Source organism: Pygoscelis adeliae, unplaced genomic scaffold (genome assembly GCF_000699105.1).
Source record: "Pygoscelis adeliae isolate BGI_AS28 unplaced genomic scaffold, ASM69910v1 Scaffold16, whole genome shotgun sequence".
Classification (NCBI taxonomy): domain Eukaryota; kingdom Metazoa; phylum Chordata; class Aves; order Sphenisciformes; family Spheniscidae; genus Pygoscelis; species Pygoscelis adeliae.
Window position 1 is genome coordinate 6,652,032 of NW_008825162.1, and position 14,203 is coordinate 6,666,234.

Sequence of the window (14,203 nt, forward strand, 5' to 3'; positions counted from 1 at the left end):
ACTTCATCTTTTCCTCCTCTCTCTCTCCCCCCCTCTCCACCCCCTCCCATGTGCCCCCTGGCACAGGACGACAGATGGTGACCTGTTTGCATGTGACACCGTAACTGAATCTAAACTCAAGGAAACAAGTCACCGGGCTGCAAATTAGTGAGACCACACAACTGTCAGGTGGCAGTCCCCTTTGACAGTTGTAGGCCATTATAGGAACATTGATGTTTTCGCAGTGTGACAAAAAGGAATCCTTTTTGCAGCAGACCTGTCTGTCAGCTGGCTCTCAAGTCATAACAAATCCCTGGCACTCAGCTGAGGCTGAACATTCGCAGCGTCAGGAGGATGATAAATGACCTGCAGGGCTTTGAAGTGCCTTGGCAGTTCAGATGGGTCCGCAGTGCTGACAGAGAAATATACACAACAGCGTAACCAATAATGAGAACATTAAACATTCCTTTTGTGACAGGCTGACAGAAAAACCCAGCCTCACATCAATCATCTTTGGAGATATAACCTTGACAATTAGCCCCCTCTCTGATACTCAGAGTAACCTTTTTTTTTCCCCTTCCCCCCTCCTTTTTTTTTTTTCTTTTCTTTTTTTTTTTCTTTTTCCTTTTGCCTGGCTTATCTTCCATGATCTTTTTTCTGGCATGGCAGAAAGGGAAAAAACAGCAGAAGGGGGAAAAAAAAAGCCCACATCAAAAAAGATCTTTTCCTTTTCCTCCATGCAAAAATAAAATATGCCAGGACAAAGTTTATTTGATGGACTTCCACCTATTTCCCTTTAGGAGAAAGGAATATATTTTTTGCCCTATCTACCAAAGCATCTGTCACTACAAATACTCCTAAGCAGAATTTTGTTTACATTTTATGCTTATTTTGTTCCTTAGGTTTTTTTTTTCCTTCTCCAACTCTTACATTCATATAAGTGCACTCTGTTTTCAAGCATCGTTTCCACTTGTAAGAGTGCGATGATTAAGCATACGACTGTCCCCTTGTTACTGTATTCCAGGACCATTCAATGAAATAGATAGAACCTCAGCTTCTTCCCATAATCTTGTGTTTTCTTCTTTTTTGTATGTGCCTGTGCACTCGTTTGCCGTTTTTTAAATCCTTTTACAGAGCAAAAATAATCTTCAAAGGACAAATGAAAGGTGCAGCTAACCTTCCTGAAAACTAAACACTTAAACGCCCCTCTGGAATCATTCTCACCGAAGAGCCGGGATGCATCCTGGTCTCGAGGACGCTCGCTCCGCTCACAGGGAATAGCTCTTGCATTACCCAGCATGGGATCGGCTGAAATTCCTCCTGATGCACACGACTGACTTCTTAGCTCAGTGGCTCTCCTGACGCCTGAGGGGTTCGGGCAGTGGGGTCAACGGGAGGGGTCTGTGCTTTGTGAGAGGTGAATTAGGCTCCTGGGCGCTTTCTGCACTCCTTCCCGGTGGCCTTGAGTCTCCCAAGTCACTAGTTCAACCCCACGCAGAGGTTTCAAAGGAGCCTAAGTACCCTTGTGAAATAGCCTCAATCATGAGCGAGGTTCAAAACGGTGTTTGTTGCAGAGGTTTTAATCTGGAGAAATGCTAATAATGTTGAAAAAACCCCTTCTGCCATTGAAATTAGTAGCAAATCCTCTAAGGTGCGCTGTGCTCAGGTCTCTGTCTCCCTGTTCCTGAAGGTATTCCTGTTTTGCTTATGCAACGACAAACATGCACTCTTGCTCTCATTGAGTACAGCACAGCTCGAACACTTTGATGTGAAGTTAGGGTAGTGAAACAGATTTACGCACAACCAAGCACTTGTAAATTAAAAAAAGCTGGGTTTCTAACCCTGAAGTAAAGCCTGTCCCCAAGGCCCGTTTTCCTACGCATACTTTAAGGTCCCTCTGCAATGCTGGTGTAGTGGAAAGAAGATTAAAAGGAGAAAAAAACCAAGGCCTTCAACCTTCAATACAGTTATAGAAGAGCCAGCTACAGACCCAGATGACGCTGCTGAAATAATATATTCCAGAGTCTGTCAGCTGAGTCCTGCTGCTGTCAAAGTATGTCCCGTGCACGTGGCCACAGCTGTTGACTTCGCTATTAGAAGAGGTCAGCGTGAAGGAGAAAAGAAAGGTATTAGAAAGATGATCAACAGTAAGTGGCAAAAACCGTTCAGCAATTGCATGGCCTCATTTGTACTCTGATTATATTATTCTGATAAAAAGACAAACCATGCAGTGCCCGTTTCATAAAACAGCAATGGAAGATTGGCCTCTCCAGGACTGTGAGGAGCCATATCACTCTCAAGTAAGTACTTTTAAGAGACCAGGCTGACAACACTGTAAATAGAAAACTTCTCTTTGCCTCCGTTATACCTGCCTAGTGGCTGCTGACCGACTGTCTTACAGCACACGGAAAACATACTGTGTTACCACATCGCATACCCTACCTGGGGGGACTGGAGTCAGACGTCATGATTGCAAAGTCCTGCTCAGGCTTTGGAAAGCCCAGCTGCGGTAGCGCTTGCCCAGTGCGGGCTGAGGTTCCAGCAGAGCCCGGCAGCGAAGGACTATGCATTCAACAGCAAGCGTCCTCTCTCTTTCCTCTAGGTCTGAGACCGGTTTCTTGTGACAAAGGGACGTCGTTCAATCTTTGGCTTCTCTGCTGAGAGAATGAAAAGTTAATTCACACCACTGATTTCCCAAAGATGGATTCCTTAACTCATTAAAACTACCGCTCTGCTTGTTATGAGCCTGTCTCACAGCCAGAAGACCTTTTCTCACCATGATGGCTGGTACAAAGGTGTTGTGGTTTAACTCGGCAGGCAGCTAACACCACACGGCCATTTGCTCACTCCCCGCCCCCCCCCGGTGGGATGGGGGAGAGAATCAGGAAAAAAAAGTAAAATTCATGGTTTGAGATAAAGACAGTTTAATAGGACAGAAAAAGAAGGGAAAATAATAATAATAATGATAAAAGAATATACAAAATAAGTGACATACAATGCAATTGCTCACCACCCGCCGACTGATGCCCAGCCAGTCCCCGAGCAGCGGTCACCGCCCCCCGGCCGACTCCTCCCAGTTTATGTACTGAGCATGACGTCCCATGGTATGGAATGTCCCTCTGGCCAGTTGGGGTCAGCTGTCCTGGCTGTGCCCCCTCCCAGCTTCTTGTGCCCCTCCAGCCTTCTCAGTCGGTAGAGCATGGGAAGCTGAAAAGTCCTTGACTAGTGTAAGCACTGCTCAGCAACAACTAAAACACCGGTGTGTTATTAACATTGTTCTCACCCTAAACCCAAAACACAGCACTGTACCAGCTACCAGGAAGAAAATTAACTCTATCCCAGCCGAAACCAGGACAAAAGGGAAGGGCACTCTCAGCCTGCACACTGTACCTGTGCGATCTCTCACGTGCTTGATTTCAGTCTTGTTTCACATACCTTCAAAGAAATGGCCATACTCCACTTTTTTAAATGCCAGTGTACATCAGTTCCAGGTCTGCCGGACAGGGTGGATAATACCATCCCCTCTGCAGAGAGGAGCACAGAGCGGGGAGCCAGACGTGCATGAGACACTCACAGAGCTCCATCCCCCTCACAGTCAGGCTCTGGTCAAAGCAGGTGTGATTGTCAACCCATGATCACTGAGGGCTCGGGAAGTACATCTTCCCGCTTTCCTAACCCACTCTCATGTGATGCTTTATGGCCTATCCTACAGCATCATCTGTAACCGTGTTTGGGTACTAGCTGCTGCTGATTGAATCTATAAAGGATCTTTGTAAGATAAATGCGCAGAGTAAATGAATGCTTTCCTGCCAGCAGCCTTCTTCCCTTCCACACGCCTACCTGCAGAAGAGGACAGGCTGCTTTCAATACTTTTCAGGGAGGAGAGGGGTGAAAAACTCCCTCTTCACCGCTAGCGAGGACCGGGCAAGGAGCCCCATGTCTTTTGCAACTAATGTTACAGAGTTTACCTTGTAGAAGACCATGGCTTTAGGAGTTGATGGATGCATTCAGATCCCACCCTAACAGGACTGTCAGTGGAAAGGGATGGAAGGCCTATGCCATATGCTGAGAACGGAGGTAGACGTAACCATCCACTCGTTTTCTTCTGATCGTGTTGGAGGGCTGAGCAAACATCTGGCACGCCCAAAGATTTGAGAGGCCCCAAAACCGGACTGAGGCATAAACCACTAGTCATCACAAAGGCTAAGGAAAGGAGGAGTCTGGAGAAGCTATTTGGCTCCTCTGCCAGGTCAGGCAACCATCGTTTGTGTTGTCTATTTGATGAAATCTTTAAGAACCAAATCATGCTGGAATTATATGATACTAATCAAATCTCCTGGGCCATAATTCTCACTCTGACATTTTATTTGGCTCACAGCCTTGAGTTAATCACCACTCCCTGCCTCAGTTTCCTCACAAACAGGAATGGATGCATTCAAATTATACTCACCTGAAAGGCGAGCTGTAAAATTTAATTAAGCCCTGAAAAGCACTCTGCAATTGTGAGATGAAAAGGTGCCATTAAAGGCTTCTAGTATTATATTTCACTAAGACTCTCAGAAATATTTTGGATGGAGTTAAAGAGAGAAAATAAAAGGGGAATAAATCATAAACATTGCAGAATAAACGCTGCCCGCCCCTTCTTATCTGTAACTCACAAGGCATATAGATTACATCTAAATAATCCTTTGTATGAAAAACTGTCCATACATTTGCACGCAAGATGTAAGGACAACGCTGGTTTTATATGAAAGGGAATATACATGTTTCCTTGCACACCCTCGGTGAAGTTAAAAGGGTTAATAAAATATAAGTTGAGATCAAAAGAAATCTGAGGTGACATTTTGGCCTTGAGGCCTTCCCTTGGCTGTGGGAAAACAGAACGAGGCTGCTCTGCAACCTACTCGGCTGAAGTACAATTAGTGGTGTTTTCAGACTGCATGTTTTTTCCTAGGTTAAATCCGTATAGATACGAGCATATGCAGTGAAAGCACTGTGAATGGAGTTTTTCCACTGGAGAAGTACTAACAGTGTTAAAGATGGAGACAACCTGAGAAAATCCAAAGTTATGTAATTAGGAGGTTATACCCGCCCAGATCAGAACCAGATAAAACATTAAAATCATCATTATGAAATGCACTCAAAAGGGAAGGGCTTGGTGCATGTGTGTGCAGCTGTAGTGTCACGCACACGTCCTGAGGACAACTGGAGGCAGTTGGCCTTTCATCTTTTGACTCAAGACCTCCCCAAGACCTATGCGTTACAGCCTGAAGAACCACACACTCTATCAAACATCGTTATTTACATAACACATGGCAGGGAGTGGTTATGGAATAAATCAATACTTTGTGATATTTGTTACAAGCCACATGGCACAGCTGAGCATTTCTAAGGCCTTACCCAAGGTCTGGCTTAAAGGGAGCTCGTTACGGCTATATTAAAATTGCCTAATAAGTGAGGTTCCCAGAGAACTGCACTGAGCCATTTTTTTTTTTTTCCACTGGACTGTAGCCTCTTGAGGGCAGGGCTTTCATTTACAGACAAGCTCCTGATCTGACCCTCTCCAACACAGACTCTTTTTCTGTGCAAACTACAAGCTGATCTCCTTTCCCCACTGCCCCCCTCCCAATAAAACTGATTCCTAAGCATAGCTATGATTACAGCTGTAGACAATTGCTCTAGGTTCAGTGATATACCTCGTAAAAAAAGATAAACATAATTGTTCAACACTGAGACTCTGCCCGTTCAGACCCCTGCTTGGAGATAGCAGTGTGGCTACACAGTGAAACAGTCTTCCCTTAGGTCCCTTGGCTAGGAGGTTTATGTGAAAGCGGAACTTCCAGAGCATGATGAAGATGTAGGTACCTATCTCTCTTTATCGAGTATTTGAAGAGCCTAGACACCTAGCTTACACACAGGCTAGATGCCTGAAGTCTGACTTTGTGAATGCTGAATACCCTGGCACAAAAAGCTTTGGGCATCATGACAAGCTCTTGTACAAACAGCACCATTTTGGTTTAAATACTGTCTGACCATCACTTTCCTGTGGTCTTAGAAATTAGACTTTGGTTTAAAAACACAATCAGGGAACCCAGCTAACCTTTCCAGTTTCATTCTGCCAAAGCACGTTCATTAAAATCTCCAGTTTGGTGAAGACTATGTTTTAGAACGCTAACGATGCTTAAAATACGACATTATCAGTTCCAAACACCAGAACAGCTGAATGCATGACAACACTCAATAAGCTGCAAATTCACTGGGACAAAGCCCGCGCTTTCACTTTGTGTTTGCTCAGCACCTAGCACCTGGTTCACGATTAGGCCCAATAAAGTATCTAAAATACAAAGTGGCAGTAATTGAGAAATATGACCCATTATACTGGGGATATAGCTATTAAATAATAATCTAAAAGCCACTAAATAAAAATTCCTCTCAGAATGCAAGAGACAACTTGTGTTGTGTAAGAAGAAAAACAGTAAACAAAGTATCTCATTATGTTCTTTCTTCTATAGTAAGAACATAGGCGATCGCAAAAGGTAAGGAAGAGCAAGCAATTCATAAAGACATGTCAGTCCAGTAAGGAATCTCCACTGAAGCCAAACAAGTACAGGAAAAAATAACCTGCAAGAACCGTGAGGTTGCATAAGGAACTTGCCAGACAAACTCTTACTAAACTGCCGAACAGCTAAATTTAAAAAAAAGGAATCAATGTACGATACATTACATGTTAGTAAATCATTTAATGGAAAGTCACCTGAAATATTCAACTATGTTTGTTTGGATGCTAGCATAAAACTGGGTCTAAAAACGTTAAAAATTCAGCCTTTTCTTTATTCTGTTGCTCAGAGTTCACACATTAGTCATCTGCTGCCTCAGCTACATCAACATACCTTTTTATTTTTGGTCTCTCAGCTTTCTTACTCTCTTTCAATGGCCATTTCAAATATTTTTCTCTTTTCATGCTCTTCCTTCTCAGCTCCTTGGTTTCCACTTTTTATAAATCAAGTTCAAAACACCATTCTAGAGCACCACAAAACACTGCCCACGGACCTCTCTCTTTACTACTTCTTTCGCTATTTCTGCTCCTTAAAAGAACTATCGGGCTTGTTTGGACTATCTGAGTCTTCTTTTCCTACTGTGGTCTTCATGTTTTCATCTATGACACGAAGTATGTTTGTGACAGCTTTGAATTCACTTTTGCTAGAGGCTTCCCGTAGAAAACTCACATGTTCAATTGTGCAACCATGCCCCCGCTCCCTATTTATGCTATTTCATACCTTTGAGATGCCTGTAGACTTAAGTCTTTCAGAGCAAAGCAAGCATTAATTGACATCAGCAATTTCCATTGAGTAGTCTTATGCACGTCCACAGTGTCATGTACGCTAACCATACACAAACCCCTAGGAATAAATGTTCTGAGGGAACTGCCCCTTGGGAAATTCGCAGAGACTGCGTTAAACTCAAGTTTTTAATATTTAAGTAATATTTTAAAACCACTGATCAGGTGATATAAAGAGCTGATACAATAATTAAATTTGCAGATGATACTAAATCAGGAAGTGTTGCAAACGTAAGTGAAGACAGAGAAATAACACAGAGGACCTGAGAAAGCTTAGAAATAAGAGCAGGAAATAACAAAATGAAATTCATCCGGGAAGCATACAAAGGTACAGTACATCTGGGGGAAATATTTCAAAATTAAATACCAAAAGTAATCCGATCTTGTGGTTCAAGGTGTAAACTGATTGCCACAGCTGAAATAATCCTCTCAACCCTCCTGCTCAGCAACATATAACTGGCAAGGTACATTACGAAGGGTTTTGAAAGATCAGGCACAAGTTATTTTTGGAGGCAGGATGCCTGTCTCTTACAGAAAATCCTCTGCAGCATCTGTATTCAGAGAAATAGCCAGGTTCATTGAGAGCACATTCCCACTCTTGGGCAAGCAAAATATTTGCTTACCTCCCCCCTTTTCATGCCCAACAGCTACCTCCATCTCCCGGTTTGTATGCTTACCGACAATTCAGCGCAGACCTATGACACAGTGCCAGTGGTACTAATGAGTTAGAACAAGTTGAAAAGAACAGGGGAAGGGGATGCCAGGCTAGTTAGAGGGTGAATTATCTGGGCTCTTAGTATTCCCGACCTCTGAGAGACTGCCTCAGCTACTTTTCACTCTCAGCGGCCACAGGGACTGCTGTACCAGACAAGCAGTAATATTGTCAGAAACACAGATACTCAGTTGATGTCAGTCAGGGCTTTTCTGCTGACTTCAAAGAGAATAGCAAATTTAATGTGAGTTTGCAGTGAAATAGGATATTGAAATGCTTCAGTGCAGCTTAGTTTTCCATCCTCAGGCTCGCCACAATCAGGAACTAGAGAAGAGATGAGGCTTTGTACGGCACTGATAAAACCACAGCAAATATATCACAAAGCTTTGGCCCTTGCATGCCATCAACTCATAGAGAAGCTGGAAGGAGTTGAATGGAAATCAATAACAATGAAGGATCTCAGACAAATGGACTTTGAAGAAAGTCACTGTCTTCTTTGGTTACACATAAAACAAAAGACAAGAAGTGACATTAAAATAAATAAATTAATGATAAACCTATAGCAAATCAGTCTCTCTCTCTGCTTCATAGCAGAGCTTCTGCTTAGGAATTAGCTTCCTAGTACAGATCTAAATAAACAGCACATATATCCTTACACATTCCCTACCCTGTTTTTCCTAGATAAACAATCTGAACAAGAACAAAATTAGAGACTGAGTCATTGGTTTCACCACTCATTCAGATCTGTTCATTGTCTAACCGCTCCCCCCCCCCCAATGTGTTCAGTTGATACAATTTATTATGAAATTCCAGAGGTGCGAATGGCTGGACAATAGCCTAAGGAGCCTTTGCAGCTGGATTACCTCCCGTCACTGAAGTGCGGTATGGTTCCACACAGGCCAAGAACAGGATTTCATAGAAATTAAATTGAGATTGAGTATCTTTTCAAAAAGATTTGCTGTACCGTAAAGAACAAATCATACACTTTTTCACAAGAATTTTTGAGTCAAGTTTACAGTTTGTGTCAAGTTAAGTTGACAGCCTTTACTTCCGTCTGATCAGTCTGAAGCAAGTAGTCTCCTGCGGTGCAGCTATCCTTAAAAAGTCATCCTGAAACATGTGAAACGTCCGTTCCTTCCTGGTCTCATGGAAATTAGTTTTCTGAGGGTATTTCTGATAGCAAATGGAAGGAAACAAAAAAGATAAAACAATTTTTCCGAATAATCTGATTATAACTGTTGTCAGCTTGTCACACTGGCGTGGGTTGGAAGCTCCAAGGAGAATATGTTAATGGGACTAAAAACATCTAATTAAGAGACTGTTAACATGTAGGTACCAGGGGGATAAGATGATCTCTAGTTAAGGACAATACTTGGACCTTAAGTGATCTGTGGTCTGTTCCTCACTGTGCCACATGCTTCCTGTACAAACCCAAACAAATGGCTTTATACAAACCTTAATTCCAGGTCTGTAAAGCTAGTACTTTGTCAGCCATGCCTATTCGTGCCGCAAGCTATGTACATGTACAGTGTATCTCACAATAGGGGACAGATTTTGAACAGAGGAGAGAAGGTATTTCCAAAGCAGATAATACTATTACAGGCAACTGGCACTGTCACACTTCATTAGGCGTGTATGTCTACAAAATCTTCTCCAACCAGAAAAGGGAGAAGATCTGCGGTTTGCAATCTCTGGACCAACAATTCGTTATGAATCACTTTGGGTGGGCTGAACTTGCACATAATCATCAAAACCTATGCAAAGGTTATGGGTAGCACCATTATGCACAGTCAAATAGCTTTGGCTCTCCATGGCACGTAGGTTTTCCAGTAGTCACGAACCCCCACCCTCCAACAAGCTCTTTATAGTATATAAGAAGGTTAGGCATGAAGATGGAAATGCAATCGTGATATAATGGAGGGTGGTGCCTGATACTATCAGGGCTTTTAATATTAGTCTCATTGCTGCAGGGTCTGAGCACTTCCAGCTCAAGATGGGTGCTGGCATCATCCAACTGTCTGATAGAGAGACCTGCAGGCAAAGTTGTGGTTATGAAACTTGAGATGAGCAGATCTTCTATCTGTATAATGAGCTAATTAAAAATTAATTTAAGCATAGTCTGTATAAAGTGCTGAAGCATATGATGTGGGGTATAAGCTTATGCTGGATTTGACAACCCACAGCTGCTACTGCATATTCAGTGTTTTTGGACAAAATTATATGCTCCTTCTGCCAGACTCCAATGAGAATTTTCCCTCACTGAGCACTTCAGGATCTGACTCCAGGATGCAGACTGAATGGTTAGTCCATGTGATTACGTGCAGAGATAAGAGCTCAGATCTAGAGGTCGTTTGGCTGCGTTTGCACAACCACGATGTTTCTTAGACCGTGCAATGTTCTATAAAGCGAGCATGGATACATCCGCTGTCCTTCCCCGCCATTCCTGGTTCCAGACTTTCTTCACGCTGAGCCAGCTTGTGTGTCTCAGCACTTTTAGTGTTGATGTATCCATAAATGGGATGAAAATATCTGTATCAGTAATAAGCACAAAAGGTATTTTGCCTGCAAGGCATGTAGGCTTCTGGAAACCACGTGGAAAGCTGAAAGGCAAGCTCTCATTACATTCCTCTGCCAATGAGTCTCAACTGGGACACAGATATACGTGAGGTGTCAGGAGCTGCGAAAGCAGAAATCAGAGTGGTAGGAGTGTACTCAGGAAGCCATGAAAGAGAAAGAGCTCCTACTATTCTCGCTCTCTTCTTGGACAGCTACCTACCACAAGCTGTAATTAAGCCCTGCCCCAAATCAGGTGCTAGTTATTGTACTGCAGAGACACTGGGACTAGTGGATTCTCCAATCTCTGTTTCTGACAGCCAGGCCAAAGCTATGATACGATACTATGACACTGCTTGCAGGACCAACTAGAGGAAGAGGCGTTCCCTTGCTTGTCTGTTTCTTAACAACGATATTGAAAGAGCCTAGGTTGAACAAGTACTGCAGTGGACTTGTTAAGAGAAAATTCTGTTTCGGTTTGAATGAGGACAACTGGATGGTTGCCTTGGCTTAGAGACTGAAAACCATATAAACATGAGTCCAGCTATATGAAGCAAGATAGGAATAAAAGGATTGTTTCTGAATATACTTACTCAATGTGATAATTAATTTTTGAATCTGAAAACCACCACTATCACTGATGGTTCACTAAACGTAGGTATGTCGGTAGTTTGTTTACTGTATTAGTAAATAAAACATTTTCCTTCTTGCTTAATAAGCATGTTAATTAATCATATAGAGATATAGCCTAGAAACACAATTAGGTAAGAATTATGCACAGCCACACTCACTTTTGTGGTGTTACCAAGTACAGAATCACTATGACTCTTGATAGGAAGAGCCTCAAACAGCCTGAGCAGAACAGAACAGCAATCGTGAAATAACACCCTACTAACCTGAAAAAAAAATTTGAATATTCAGGAAGCTTTCTCAACAGCAGGAACACATTTGGCCTTTACTCACCACCTTTATCCTGCCAGTGTTCCCAAAGCAGGAACAGCACAGAGGTGCCAGGATTCTCTCTGTGTTGCAGTGGAGGAGCCCAGGGATAGCGATCCTCTTGAGTTAAGAAAGAGAACCACGAACAACAGGTACACACAATATTTAATTTGAGAAAGAGCCTTCCATTATTCCCTTAAAAACTCAGTAGTAAAAAATCAGCGTAGAATAAACCCATGTTTAATTTGCTGATTCTAGCCAGCTACTGTGTATTGCTTATTGGATTCTCATGGCAGTTCACAAGAGGCTGGTTGGGGTTCCCATAAAAAAGCGCATCTGTATGTTTCATCAGTAGTACTGTCAGCATGTTACCTTTGGTCTGTGCTACCTACAATGACTTTTCATAAGATTTCAAACTGAGATCATAATCTTTTTTTTCTTTTCCTGGCCTATTTACATATACATCCAGGATGAAGACCGTAATCATCAATTACAGCTCTCTGTCCCAATAGGACACTCCATAGAAAGGCCAGAGTTCATCTGCACAAGAGATGGGATCTCTTGCGGGCTCTTCAAGACTTCTTTATGAAACAAAGAGCTAAGTAACACCGGAAACCTTAGCATCTTTTGCTCTATGCACACAGTGCGTCTCTTTGACCTTGCTTGCTCTGCCATAAAACGGAATGACATGCAGATGATAGAGAGATGACCATCTTGTACCATAGTACAAGAACATATACAGAGCGGAATATATAGGAAGAGATTGGATAAAACATTCCTCCCCAATCCTTCCCCACATACACATGCCAAAGATTTGGTAGTCCTGACAATGAACTTAGTATTTACCAGATGAGACCTGATTGATGCCTTCTCTTTTGGAGCTGGTCAAATTTGTAATGATTGCCTCTTACAAAAGGAAGAGAAGCAATACATTTACTGTTGAGCGTAGAAATGTCATAAGAAGGAAGCAATACTCTCATGTCCTGTACCTCACACTTCAGACCTCTCTTTTGCATGATTTTCCCTTGTCACATGTATCGATTGGTGCTTTGTACAGCCCATTCTTTAATCTTTAGTCATTTCTCCGTGGAAATAAGATTTAAAGGATGACAAAATACACACCATGCCTATTCTTCCCTGCCAATTTTATACACAGAGAAATTTTAGTCAAAAACTTTTGGAGACCTGAATTCTCTTAGTAAATTTTTACACAATGCTGAATAACAAATTCCCCAGGAGCTGTCCGGAGTTCTCTTGCAGTCCAAACTGTTCAACGCAGACCCTTATCGCAACAGCTTGCCACAAGGAATGAGCAGAGCAAGGTTCCCATGGCAGTTTACTCAACTCACGCTCAAGAACAGTTTTGAAAATCCACAGTTCAATTGCCACAAATAGAGTTTTCCCCGTATTCTTTTTTTTTTCAGCTTCATCTGAAAGGGAAGAGTAAAATTATGTCACAGCAGCTTTGTTTTTAGGCTATGGTTAGATAGTTGGAGAGCAATTGAATCTTGTGTAGGGTCCATGCAACAAGGGCGAGAGGTTTGGGGTAGAACTTGATCAAAGACTTTTGATTTTTTATATCTTTCTCAGGCTCCTCTGACATGGCCTTTCAACCACACCTATTTTCGAATTAAACTCATGCTTCGAAACACTCCTTCAGTGTATCTTTTCAGAACACCCCTGTATGTGATGGATCCAAAGCACACGATGCCAACAACAGTCTTTTAGTTTCCATTTGCAGCAGCACCAATCTGGTGTATTGGGAATGTACAACAGCAGCAGCATTTACAGGGAAGACTTTAACTGTTTCAATGGATGGGGTAAAAAAAGGTGTCTTTTTATGTTGTATGTTTCTATACGCATTAAGCATATCTATATGTTTCTTCTTTTTTTCTCACCTGCTGAAGAAGCCATCTAACAAACCGAGGCCTAAACAGAAAGAGTGCAGATGCAGCTACGCTAAGGATGTGATTTCATGGTCAGCTTCACCTAGCTGAACTTTGAAACGCTACTGAAAGTGTTCCTTTCCACCTTCCTTTCCACCACCTCACCTGCCTCTCCTCCACGCTTTGTGTCAGCACACGTGGTTGCATGCCTCAGCAGTCAGCCAGATCCACTCCCCAGTGCAGCTGCCTGCACAGCTGGATGAGTGCTGCTGCTGACACAACAGCAAGGACAAGGGAGGACAGACACCCACCCTTTCACCACCTTTTCAGCAGTTTGGAAATAGATTAGCCATGGCTGATACAAAACTACACCCAAGTATCACCCCTTTTTGGTGATGGAAGGAAACAACAGATTCCCATGTTATTTGCCGCACAACAACAAATCACATTACCCATAAAGAATAAGCGTTTGGAATACCTGCCTTTATGATACCGTGGTCATTGTTAGTACAAATGGAAACAGATATAAGTCAGACAAACATTTGTTTCAAGAGATGGGACAATAAAGGGAAAAATTAAACCAAGTGAAATGAAATTCTAAGAGAAGGTTTTGTGGACAGAGAACTGCAAGGCTTCAACATTCATTTTTCATTACTTTCTCTTCTGCGTCTCTGAGAATGCTACTTCCAAAACTATATTTAATATTGGTGTCATGCTAATTAGTACTACATGAAAAGCTGGCTTAGGAGGCAGATCTAAACCAAATGGTGGAAAAGGCAACACAGTAGTGGCTTC